This window comes from Eschrichtius robustus, chromosome X, assembly GCF_028021215.1.
Source record: "Eschrichtius robustus isolate mEscRob2 chromosome X, mEscRob2.pri, whole genome shotgun sequence".
Lineage (NCBI taxonomy): Eukaryota > Metazoa > Chordata > Mammalia > Artiodactyla > Eschrichtiidae > Eschrichtius > Eschrichtius robustus.
The window spans coordinates 118,997,698-119,010,428 of record NC_090845.1 but is presented as its reverse complement, the minus strand read 5'-3'; positions in this window follow the sequence as shown (position 1 = coordinate 119,010,428).

The following is a 12,731-nucleotide window of genomic DNA, read 5'->3' as shown; positions in this document are numbered from 1 at the left end:
GGTGAACAAGTTCTAGAGATCTGCTGTACAACATTGTACCTACAGTCAATAGAAAAGTATTGTACACTTAAAAAATTGTCAAGAAGGTAGATCTCACATAAAGTGTAGTTACTACAATAAAATAAAATTAAAAGAAGGAAGAAAGTGGATTGGAGGTTTCCAGGGGTTGGGGGGAGGAGAGAATGGAGAGTGACTGCTAACATGTATGGGGTTTCTTTTAGGAGTGATTAAAATGTTCTAGAATTAGTGGTGATGGTTGCAAAATCTAGCAAATAGACTAAAAAACACTGAATTGTACACATTACATGGCTGAATTTTATGATGTCAGTACCTCCATAAAAAATTTTAACTACATTGAGATTAACTTATACTTATCAAATCAAGATCCTAAAATCTGATAGCATGCTGTGTTGATTTGAAGATGTTCTGAAACAGGCACTTTCACACTTTGCAAGTGGGAGTATAAGTTGGTGCAATTATTACAGAGAGCATTTTGACACCATCAAAAGTATGATTTATTTGAAAAGACACATGCACCCCAATGTTCATAGCAGCACTATTTACAATAAGCAAGACATGGAAGCAACCTAAAAGTCCATTGACAGATGAATGGATAAAGAAGATATGGTATATATATATATGTATATATATATATATATATATATATATATACACACAATGGAATATTACTCAGCCATAAAAAAGAATGAAATATGCCATTTGCAGAAACATGGATGGACCTAGAGATTGTCATACTAAGTGAAGTAACTCAGACAGAGAAAGACAAATACCGTATGATATCACTAATATGTGGACTCTAAAATATGACACAAAAGAACTTACAAAACAGAAACAGACTCAGACATAGAAAACAAACTTATGGTTACCAAAGGGGAAAGGATAAGTTAGGAGTCTGGGATTAACAGATACAAACTACTGTATATAAAATATATAAAGAACAAGGTCCCTCTGTATAGCACAGGGAACTCTACTCAATATCTTGTAATAACGTATAATGGAAAAGAATCTGAAAAAGAATATATATATTTACGCATGTATAACTGAATCACTTTGCTGTACATTTGAAACTAACACATTGTAAATTAACTATACTTCAATTTTAAAAATACTAAAAGAAAAAAAAAGAAAAACCATTAAAAAATTTTTTAAATAAAATAAAAATAAAAAATACTAAAAGAAATAAGACAAATAAGAAAAAAAAAGAAATGCTAATGTAAAGTCTAGCTTTATCAATTCAAAAAATTTTGGCATAGCAAATAAAAGATAATTTATCTTAAAAAAAAAGTATGACTGACCCAGCAATTCTACTTTTAGGAATTTATGCTTCAAGCATACCATACTTGCACAAAATGACACATGCATGATATCCATTACAGCAGTATTTTAAAAGTAAAGTGTAATTATCAAGTTAAATTACCATCCACAGGCAACAGGTTAAAGAAATCAATTGTAGCATATTCATGCAGTTAATACAACTCAGTGCAAAAAAGAATGTATATTATATTATCATATACTAGTATGATAATTTCTGCAATATAATGTTAAGAGGAAAAAGCACGGTGCAGAACAGCATGTATAGCACGCTCCACTTTGCATACAAAACGGGAAGAAGAATATACATGCACACACACACACACACACACACACACACACACACACTCATTTCCTTATAGATGCATAGATATCTCCGTGGGTACTAACTGAATGGCCGGGGTTCGCAGTGGGAGGGAGAGATTTCACTGCATACACTTTTTTATTTTTTCAATATTGAACTATATGAAGTATTATCTATTAAAACTTTTAAAAAATTAAAATAAAACAAAAATAATAACTAGCCAAAAATTATAAAATAAAAAACATTATAAAACAAAAAACACTGACAGTTCTGACTTCTCATGCTCCACTCCCACCTCCACCAAAGTAACTACCTCGTTTCTGAAATTGGATTGTTGTCAGGTAGATTTTCCTACGGGAGGTTTGCCTGTACTCTCTCTGGTCTCAGGTCAAGTAGACAAACTAACTGAGTTCCATTATTTCTCTAATGTGTACAGAACAGTCTTACCATCACTTACTGTAACATTAGCAAGATCCACAATCTTATTAGGAAGCGCTTGAAGCAATTTGCATTGTTTAAACTTTGGTTTTTCCCAGTGAGATTTGCCAGTGTTGATGCTGATTGAGCTGAAAAAGAGAGGAGAGATGAACAAAAAGCTTCATGGTTGGAAGATGAGGCCAGAATACTTTGAAAGCGAATGGTGAAGGAACACGGTGTGTCCTTGGCATGCCTCCCCTTTGCCCACTCCCAGCCTCCTGGCTGAGATAGCAAAGGTGGCAGCCCAGTGTTTGTACAGTGAAGAAAACTTTGCTCTTGGGGAGCAAGTGAATCTAGGGTCCCCATGCAGGAGGTATAAACAGGCAAGAGAGGCTGAGATGGAGCAGGGCCACATCCATCGGACCGAGAGTCAAGGCAGAGATTTTTATCCCTCTGGACATGACTCCTACCCTCACTTTTGCCTCTTACCCTTATTTTAAGAGGGAATTCCTGTTAGAATTGTGGTCTCTATTTCAGCATATTAACTTACTCAAGGCAGTTAGTATAGCACCCTCTGTGACTCGTTGGCCCTCATCATCCACCCTCCACTATGCCCCATCCAATTCAAGCCAGTTCATTTCAAATCAGCTAACACATTTATTGGGAACCTTCTGTGTTCTAGGACTGGTAGTAGGTACTACAGACAAATAGGGCAAGGTCTCGTCCCTTGAGGAGCTTGTAACTTGGTGCTTTGAGACTGTAAATGTAACTACCTTTATTAGGCAAGATATGAGATGGAAAAAGTGTATAAACAAAACAGAATCTGTTGAACCATCAATCAAGGAGAACTTATTTGCAACTTTTGAGCTGAGCTGGGCGCTAAAAGGACAGAGATGGAGAAAGTGTCCCCCACTCCTCCAACCAAGCAGAGCAAATAGCACAAGCAGAGAAAGAGAGGCAAGTCCAGAATGGCAATGGCCCTTGTTGGCTGGAGTGCATGCTAGGGAAAGGAGCCTGCAGGTCTTGAGTACTTTAGGGGTTTGGACTTAATTCTTGAGGCAATATGGAACTGGAGTGGGAGATTGGAACGATGACAGCTATACTTTAGGAAAATCACGCTGGTGGAGTGTAGCTGGGGGGTAGTGGGCAGTTAGAAGGCAAGGAGACTACTCTAATCGTAGGCACCCAGGGAGTGGCAGTGGGGTAGGGGAAGAAAGGGTAGATGTGAGCTCTGATTATGACCACAAAAGCTGCATGACTTGCTAAGTGATTAGATGCAGGCAGGAAGAGGTAGGACCCAGTCCAAGATGTCACCCTCCAAAAGAGAATTTTTAAGCTTTTGTCAAAACCTGCTGCCCCTCTGGCCTGCCCACTTAAGTTAATGGCATAAACCAGTAGCAGAGAAGAGGGGCTGATGATTTTAAAAAGGAAAATGTTAAAGTCAACAATAGAAGAGTGATTTAGTAAATTATTATGGCCCATCAACGAGGTAGCTTCCGAGGCAGGTTTTTGAAAAAGTCATTAAGAAGATGAATGTAAAGCATGGAAAACGTTTGATAAACCATTGAGTGAAAGGGTAAATGACATTAGTGCTATAAGGACGGTGAATACCACTACATAAAATTTAAAGGGCATACGGTGAAAGGCTAAATGGAAAAATACGACAACCTAAAAACAGCTGTGTTCAGGTCGTGGGATTATGGGTGCTTTTTTTTTTTCCTCTTGTTTTGAATTTTTTTCTGGAATGTTATTATATGGCATGTGTATGCTTAAGTAGGTCCACAAGGTAAAAGAAAGAAAGGGAGGGAGACTGCCCAAATGACATGGAAACATGCTTCCAGTTAAGCAGATCTTTATGTATCTGAACTCTCAATTAGAACTTGGCTGGTACATACCAGATTCTAGTAGCGTTTCCATCCTCATTTTTTATGCATCTAGTTTGGGCTGTCTCGGTAGGGTGGGTTAAGAGCCACTTATATGTCCCTTTGTATTTAGAGGCTGTTTCTTCGGCTTTGCACTTTCCGGGCTCTACAGAGAAAATGTATGCACATTTGAAAGGGCAAAAGGCACTTAAAAGTTTCATGAACATCCATTACCACCCAACATTATTACCCTGCACATAAACATCAGCAAATAAAAGGGGAAAGTTTTCTACCAGGCAATTTAAACCAGGCTGAAAATAACATTAAATGGAATCTCTTTTTTTTTTTTTAAATAAGGCTCCCAGTAAGATCTCACGTTTGGTGCTTTGCATTAAAACTACCACTTGATGGGCCAGTTTTTCTGCTTTGGCTTTATTAAAATGGTACATAGGCATTGAAAAAAATCAAGCCACGCAAAGGGATGTAGAGTAAAAAATCAAATCAGTCCCCACCTGTCGATTGCCTTCCTTTTGACTGGCAGTTGGTAATAGTTTGAGGTGCAGTGACAGGAGGCTAAAGGCTGGCTTCTTTTTCTGGTGGCGCCTCCCTTCTTAATGGACTCTGGGGTGGATTTGGTTTTAGTAAACTCAGTGTATTCGTCATCAGTAGTACAGACCAGGGTGCTCTGTTCTCTTGTTGATGCTGAGGGCAAGGTTTTGCTGCCAAGTGTTGTCACATTAAGGGAGACATGTCCTGAGCTAAGTTTATGTGGTAAGGTCCCAGGGGTTGTTTTTGCTGGGGGAGGTGTTTGTTTTGTTTTGTTTTGGCCACGCCACGCGGCTTGCAGGATCTTCCGACCAGAGATGGAACCTGGGCCCACGGCAGTGAGAGCATGGAGTCCTAACCACTGGACCACCAGGGAATTCCCAAGGTCCCAGTTTTTACTGACCACCCACTAGGTTTATGACCCTGATTCCAGAAATCGGGGTGGCCGGAGAAGCGGGCCAGCCAGCCTTGCCCAACCATCCCAGTCTTCTCTCTGAGTGAGGATGTAAGATGCCTTCCTCTCCCTCTCTGGTGTATTTAAGCAAGAGAAAGAGTCCTCCCCACTCCATTGATGAACTGGCCGCTGCTAATATCCAGAGCGGATCGATGGTCTCTGGTAACCCCTCTGGCACTCGTTTTTTATAAGCTCTTCCAGGTAGAAAGGTTGTCAGGGCAAGATGAGCGCTGAGGATGTGGAAAGGAAATTGAAGACAGTTTCTCTCCCCCTCTGAAGGCAGAATCTCTTACTATGTATGCATTTGGAGCTTTATAACAAAGAGTGAATTTATATGGAAATACTCACCCCCAAGTTACCTAGTTTTTCCACTGCAACGTGTTCAGACTTTACTAATAACATCAACTGATCTTGTGTGAAGTTTCCATGAGTGAGGTTGCCATGTATTTTACTTTTGATCCTGCTAATCAATTTGGTGGGCACTAAAGAAGAGTTAGTTGGCCTTTATGATGACCTGACAAGCACAGCTAAAAAGCAGAGCAAAAAGAAAGATGTTGCAGTTATGGCCACAGAGTGCAACTTGGCCTGCCGTGGTGAAATTCTGTGCAGATGACTTAATTAGTAGTCCATAAATATCAAGCGTTCTACTGCTATTAAGTAGCAAATCTTAAGAAATGATGGAAGGCAGCATATTGAAGTCATCTGATAAATTTTCTCGTATCCAAAACAAACAACTCAAAACCCATTTTCAAAAGAACAGTCAGCAACATTTGCATTATGTTGAAATTGACTAGCCGTGCAATTTCTAGGAGTTTGTGATAATTAATAGGGAAGATGGAGTACTCAGGATTTATTACTTTAGAGAAAACCTTTTACCCTTCTGGTCTCTAATTTACCCATCATTACCGTAATAATAAGGCAAATAGGCACATGCTCAATTAGTCTATAAAGCTGTGTTCTGCAGAAGGCCTATTTCTATAATAGAATAATAATGATGATAAAGATAATAACAGTAGCCAACATTTGTAGAGCTCTTGTTCTGCACGTTTTAATTCATGTTATCTTCACAAGAACTTTATGAGGTAGTGCTATTATTATCCCCATTCTACAGATGAAGGAACTGAGCCTTAGCCAAGGTCACAAAGACCTAATATTTCATTTCGGAATGTTCTGTCTACTAAAAGATATGTTATGAAAGAATAGGGCTGTCCTTAACCTCGACCTCTGTAGAGAGGTCCTCAAACATTCTAAATTCCTCTACTCCTCCATTACTGAGCACATTTCAGATTCACAAACTTACCTATGCCTTTTCTCCATTTCCATCTGTAGATACATCTTTTGGAAGAACACATTTCCTATATTTCCTATCAGCTCTTGAAAGTCAGATGCGCCTGTGTTTACCTAAAATTTCTCTCTATGTCCGGTCGAAGCCATGACCGCCGCCCCCCGCGACTGATCCATATTTGGTGAAGTCCCTGTTCATCCTACCCATTCCACTGGTAGACTATCTCTTCTCAGCTTTCATCTTCTCAGTCTGAAGAGGACTCTTCTTTTTTAAACCTCTCCTCTTGCTGCAAGAGTAGAGCAGACCCTCTACCCTTAGCACCCTGAACATTTTAATGACCTTTCCATGAGCCTCCTATGGCTCTATGTCCTTCTTGGGCTGCATCGAGCAGACCAGCAATAGCCAGTGTTCCGGGAGGAGCCGGATCACGAGTCTGAACAGGACCGAGGCTGCTTTCCATGTTGTTTTTCAATTTCCCTGCTCAGTATTTCGTGGACTTTTTTGATAACAATAAATGCTTTATTGCCCTACCCCCAAATTATGGCCACTTTGGACCCCATTTTCTCTTCACTGCAAAGAGGCACCAGGCAGGCTGTTAGGCTGTGCCGTGACCAACCAAAACAACTTATTTCGTGAAGGCAAGAGCCCAATTACAGCATCTGTAAAATGACCACCAGGTACTTTGATCTCCTTCTGACAACTCTGACCAACAGGTTATACATACAGAATTAAATGGAAGGAAAATCAGTACTAAATGTACCAGCTATGAATAAACTCAGCTCCTACCTGTATGGTACACGGGAAATTGTAGCCATTCCTTGCCCTTCTCTCTGTTTCAAATAACGCAAAAGAAAAGTACGTAGTCACTGAAATCTTTAAACAAACGTCACAACTGACTAGGGGGCTTATCGTTAACAACCAAGATCATAATTAGACTTTACATTTATGTAACCCATTGCCATCTAAAAGTCACCTGCAAAAACATCAATGCATTTAGTCCTGACACCAACACTGTAGGGTAGGTAATGCAGGGATGGTCACCCCATTTTCTAGTCTCACAGAACTTAAATGATCTGCCCAGTATCCCACAGCTGATGACTCAGAACTGGGAGCAACATCATAGCCTTCAGGATTTGGATCCAAACGTGGCGATGATAATATTAAACACTACCAAGATCTCACTGTACTCTATGTCCTGTGCTAAGCACTCTATGTAAGTTCTCCCGTTCCATCTTTCCAACAGCCCTGTGAGGAATGGTAATATTATTATCCTCATTTTACAGATGAGGAAACTGAGGCATAGGGAGTTTAATTAAGTTGCCCAAGGTCTCACAGTTAGGAAGTGGAAAAGCAGGGATTCTAACCCAGGCAGCCTGACTCTGGGCACCATATTATCACCAAAAGGTTTTTACGTCTGTTATTTGACAGGAATTTGAGTTATGTGATGTCATCTATACTGTGTTCAATCTTTAAATTCTGACTCAGGTGTTTACAGAAAGTATTTTAAATGATGGCAGATAATTTGGAATGCACTGTAGGCTTGACTGTATTTTGTATAGTCAAAATATTTGTCTCAGATTTAAACACCTTAAACCCTGGGCGCATACTAATTCTTTCAGAATCTAACATTGTAAAGCTTTGAGGCACTGGAACAGATGATGGAAGATAGTTTTGTCACACTCTGGATTTATTACATGAATGCCTGTCTTGCAAACAATTGTGTCACTCTTGGAAAAACCAGGCTTTTTTGCCAGATGTCTACAACCAAGAAATTCCATTTATCATTTACAATCCCCAAATCATTCCATACTACTGTAGCCCCCAAAATGTGCCTCAAAAAACTACCACATAGACAGTTCAGAAAAGCAGAGGATGGTTTTCTTAGTGGCTTCCTGTGCAGATCCCAAAGAAAGTAATGTAATTTGACCCTCAGTTACCACAACTGAACCTTGCCTGATAAAATACACTTGAATGGAAGAGCTATTTAGCTATATCTAATCAGGTATAGGATGGGTTACAAGTAGATTTGTTTTGAAAAATTACTTACAAACGTTCGGTCCATGGTTATTTCTTCCTCAGTAGTGTCTCTGTACCAAAATCATCAAAAATTATAGAAAAATGAAATATAGTACCAAATACATGAGGGAACAAGTTCAGGAGGGAGACAACTCAGGCAGAACAGCAACGTCCCCCAGCTTGGAATTCTCATAATACTAGGGCTCCAAGGAGACACTTTAAAAGAGCTGGGTCATTATTTGCACACCAAAATGGTGGTAAGACTTTGCTTCAGCAATCCCACTTCTAGAAATCTATACCAGCCGGGGTGTATAAAATATATATACTAAAGTGAAGTAACTGAAATGTCCATCACTAAGGTAATTGGGTAAATACACCAAGGCATACCCGTACAAAAGAATTCTATGCAGTCATCAAAATGAGTAAGCTAGATCTGTATGTATTGGCCTGAAAGGATGTACATGAGGTATTCTAAAGCAAGAAAAGAAAGTTGTAAAACAGTATGTAGAGTGGGAGCCCATTCTCTTAGGAAACACATGGCAACAAATCTAGAGAAATATATAAAATAAGCTGTTAACCAGAGTAGGTGGGGAAAGGCAGGTTTCTGAAGATTTTTGCTATCCATGCTATATATTTCTGTAAAGCTCTAAGATTTTACAATGACCACATATTACCTTGGTAATAAAGAAAAATCATAGACACGGTTCTTTAAAAGAATGTTGTATACTCCAGACATTTCCAATTTTCTTTTAATAACCTATCGTGGATTTACTTCCATTACATTCTATGAACCTTCTTGAACCCATTTATGTTTGAACATGCAAAAGGAACCAAAATCCCAGGGTATGGAAGACAGGCAGTCACATTCAATGTTTTAAAAAATCAGCTTACCATGGTATACCAGAACCATGCTTATTTTTCAAAGGGATTCTTCTGGATGTTCCTTTGACAGAGAACTAGTATACGTGCAGGGCAGGAGCAGAGAAAATATTTCTCAGATGACCAGTTGCCTTTGTCATGGTCTTCTGGATACTACTCAGTGCCTGTCAATTTCACTGCAATCACCTCTCCAAATCTGTGCCCCAGGCATTTCTTGAACTAATCAGCATTCCTCACTTTAAACATTTCAAGTTCCCTTGGAATTTCTAATTCCTGAAAGTGCATTATCCAAAAGTAAAAGGCCTTATAAATCCTCATGCAATGGCCATCCCTAGCCTTTCATCCCTTTAAGACATGATTTTTTTCCCCTAAGTCACACAATCATAGCATATTAAAGCTAAAAGTGGTATTAGGGGCAACTGAGTCCAATTCTACTGTTTCCCCTATTTACTTTCTTCTGTTTTGTTCTCCCATTGGCTTTATACCCTACAGTAATAATACAAACTTTTTTCTCATTCCAAAGAGAACTTACACTCAGAAGGGAAGATGAAACTCAAAATGCAGCAGTCTCTAAATCTCAGACAAAAACAAAGGAAATCCCCTCGGGATAGAAACAGACCCACAGTAGATGACACTCACATACCTGCTTTTAATTTGAACAGCCAGATTAGCAAGAACAAATTCACTGTCCTGAAATATAGAAGTCAACTGTAAAAGATAAAACATATCAGTTTGAGTATTCCTGCTCCTCTTTCTTAACCCAGCAAAGTTACCTGAGATGATGTGATCATTAAGCTGCATTCATTATTTCAGTTGGTTCAACATCTCCATCTCTCCACTCAGCTTTTCAATTTACATTTTACCTATTGTTATGGGATGAACTGTGTCCCCCCAAAATTCATGTTGAAGCTCTAACCCCCTAATGTGACTGTATTTGGAAATAGGGCCTTTAAGGAGGTAATTAAGGCTAAATGAGGTCATAAGGGTGGAGCCCTAATCTGATAGGATTGGTGTCCTTATAAGAAGAGGAAGAGACACCAGAGATCTCTCTTTCTCTGCGTGCACACACACAGAAAATGCCATGTGGGAGGACACAGTGAGAAGGTGGCCATCTACAAGCCAAGGAGACACGCCTCACCAGAAACCAACCCTGCCGGCACCATGATCTTGGACTTCCAACCTCCAGAACTGAAAGAAAATAAACGTCTGTAAAATAATATATGCGTAACTGAACCACTTTGCTATACACCCGAAGCTGACCCAGTGTCGTAAGTCAACTATACCTCAATTAAAAAGGAAAAGAAAAAAAAAGTCTGTCATTTAAACCACCTGGTGCATCATATTTTGTTACGGCAGCCCTGGTGGATGAATACACCCACCCATTTTCAAGCACTTATAATCATGTCATATATACTTGAAAATAAATGCTGATGGGGAGAGAGGGGAAACAGACATCATCGTTTACTGTTGGTGGGAGGTCACTTAGTGATAGCTATTAAAATGTGAAATATTCATGTCCTTTGATCCAGCAATTCCAGTTCTAGGAATTTAACCTATAGAAATACTCAACCTAAATGTCCACCAAAAGATGCCTGGATTAAAAAGAAATCCTACAATACAACCATCCAGTGAAATCCTGTTAAAGTATATGAGGTAGATCTATATTTACCAGCATGAATGTGCTCAAAGATACAGGGTTAAGTGAAAAGAAAGCAAGTTGCAGAATAGCGTAATTACTGATTCTAATTACTTTTGTAAAAGAACATACATGTATCACTGTTATTATATGTATAGAAAAAATCTGAAAGAATATGCTTTAAACTGGTAAGAGGAGTTAATACAAGGAGTGGTATTAGGGAGGATATTAACTTTCTGGGTTTCAGATTTTAGTCTCTGAATTTTTTACGTATTGCTCTTATTATCAGAAAAATGTAAGGATAACTGAAACATCTCTTACGTAAAAGAGAGAAGAAATGAAAATGCAGAAAACAAAAATATTTCAGTATAATGGCATACGCTATGTTATCACGGCTCTCCTAGGTTCCCCAAATAGGGAAATTTGGCAAAGACCCAGAATTCACGTCAGTGGAGGGAAATGTACAGTTCTAAACCAATTAAAATAATAACATCCCATAAAAGCTTTCAGCATTTGCACTATGAAAAAGAGACCTCATACATCCTCATGGTGTTGATTACAGAGTGGATAAATTTGCAGCAAAAAAAAATCAAAACCAATTTGCTGTGAAATGTATTATGGGTAGAAAAAAGTGTAGGCTAGTTTTAATCTACTCAGTCATATATTTTTTTTCACGTATTTTTTATGTAGCATAAATATTCAAAAGATTATTTACCCAATTTTTTGCAAATTCTTTTACAACCCTGGTAATAGGGATCCTTAGCTCTTCATCAAAGACAGAGAAGCTCATTTCCATATTGTAGAAGGAAACTCTAACTAAAAATAAGGAGATTAATTTCCTTCATTTAGTTCAAGATATTTAACTTCTGTAAATCTGGTCAAAACTGCTCTTCACTTTAAAGAAACCAAACAATGAAGTCTCATTCTTAAACTCTGCTTAATTTAACTCCAAGGTCAAGAACCAGTACTTCCGGCTCCATATACAAAAGCAAACCAGGATGTACCATTGCATTTTTGCTTTAATTATTTGGGCTGTTCCTTGATTTCTACACAATTGATGGACAATCTTACAAATCCCACAAATCGTAGTTTTCATTGGCCAACAGATTTCCAGTCTTTTTAATGGCCAGGCTGAACATTATCGCACAAGTTCATTTGTACTGAGAAAATATTTATTTCTTCCTGTGCCTTGCTTTATGCTTCAGGCTTTTCTCTTTATTTCCTTGTTTCTCTCGTCTGTACTATCAAATTTCAATTTTAGAATATTACAAGTTGAGAAAGTGGATTTCCCTGGTAGTCCAGTGGTTAAGACTCCACACATCCACTGCAGGGGGCACGGGTTCGATCCCTGGTTGGGGAAGTTCTACATGCTGCATGGTGCAGCCCAAAAATTATCTATCTATCTATCTATCTATCTATCTATCTATCTATCTATCTATCATCTATCTATCTATCAAAGTTGAAGGAACATCCAATATTTGAATGATTTGAAAGCCAAATACTCCCTGGTTACAGATAAGCATTGGAGGCCAACTGGAGGTGGGGACTTGAGACGACTGAAACCTGCATAAAAGGAATTCAGAAAGAGCAAGCTAGGGGTCTTCCCTGGTAGTCCAGTGGCTAAGACTCAGCACTCCCAATGCAGGGGGCCCAGGTTCGATCCCTGGTCAGGGAACTAGATCCCACATGCCACAACTAAATGATCCCTCATGCTGCAACTAAAAAAAGAGATCCTGCATGCTGCAACTAAGACCCAGTGCAGCCAAATAGATAAATATTTTTTAAAAAACAAAAAGGGCAAGCTAGAGTATCTTCTGGTGTTTTCTGGCATGTGGTCAACATGTTGGACCTAAGGCCATATAATCCTCTCATAGGGAAGGGGGTGAGGTTCCTGATCCATGTTCACATTGGTAGAGTCAGAGTCAGAGCATCAGGAACAAAATGGATGGAAAGGAGGCTTAGAAATGTCATACTGAGAGGAAATATACATTTGCATTATA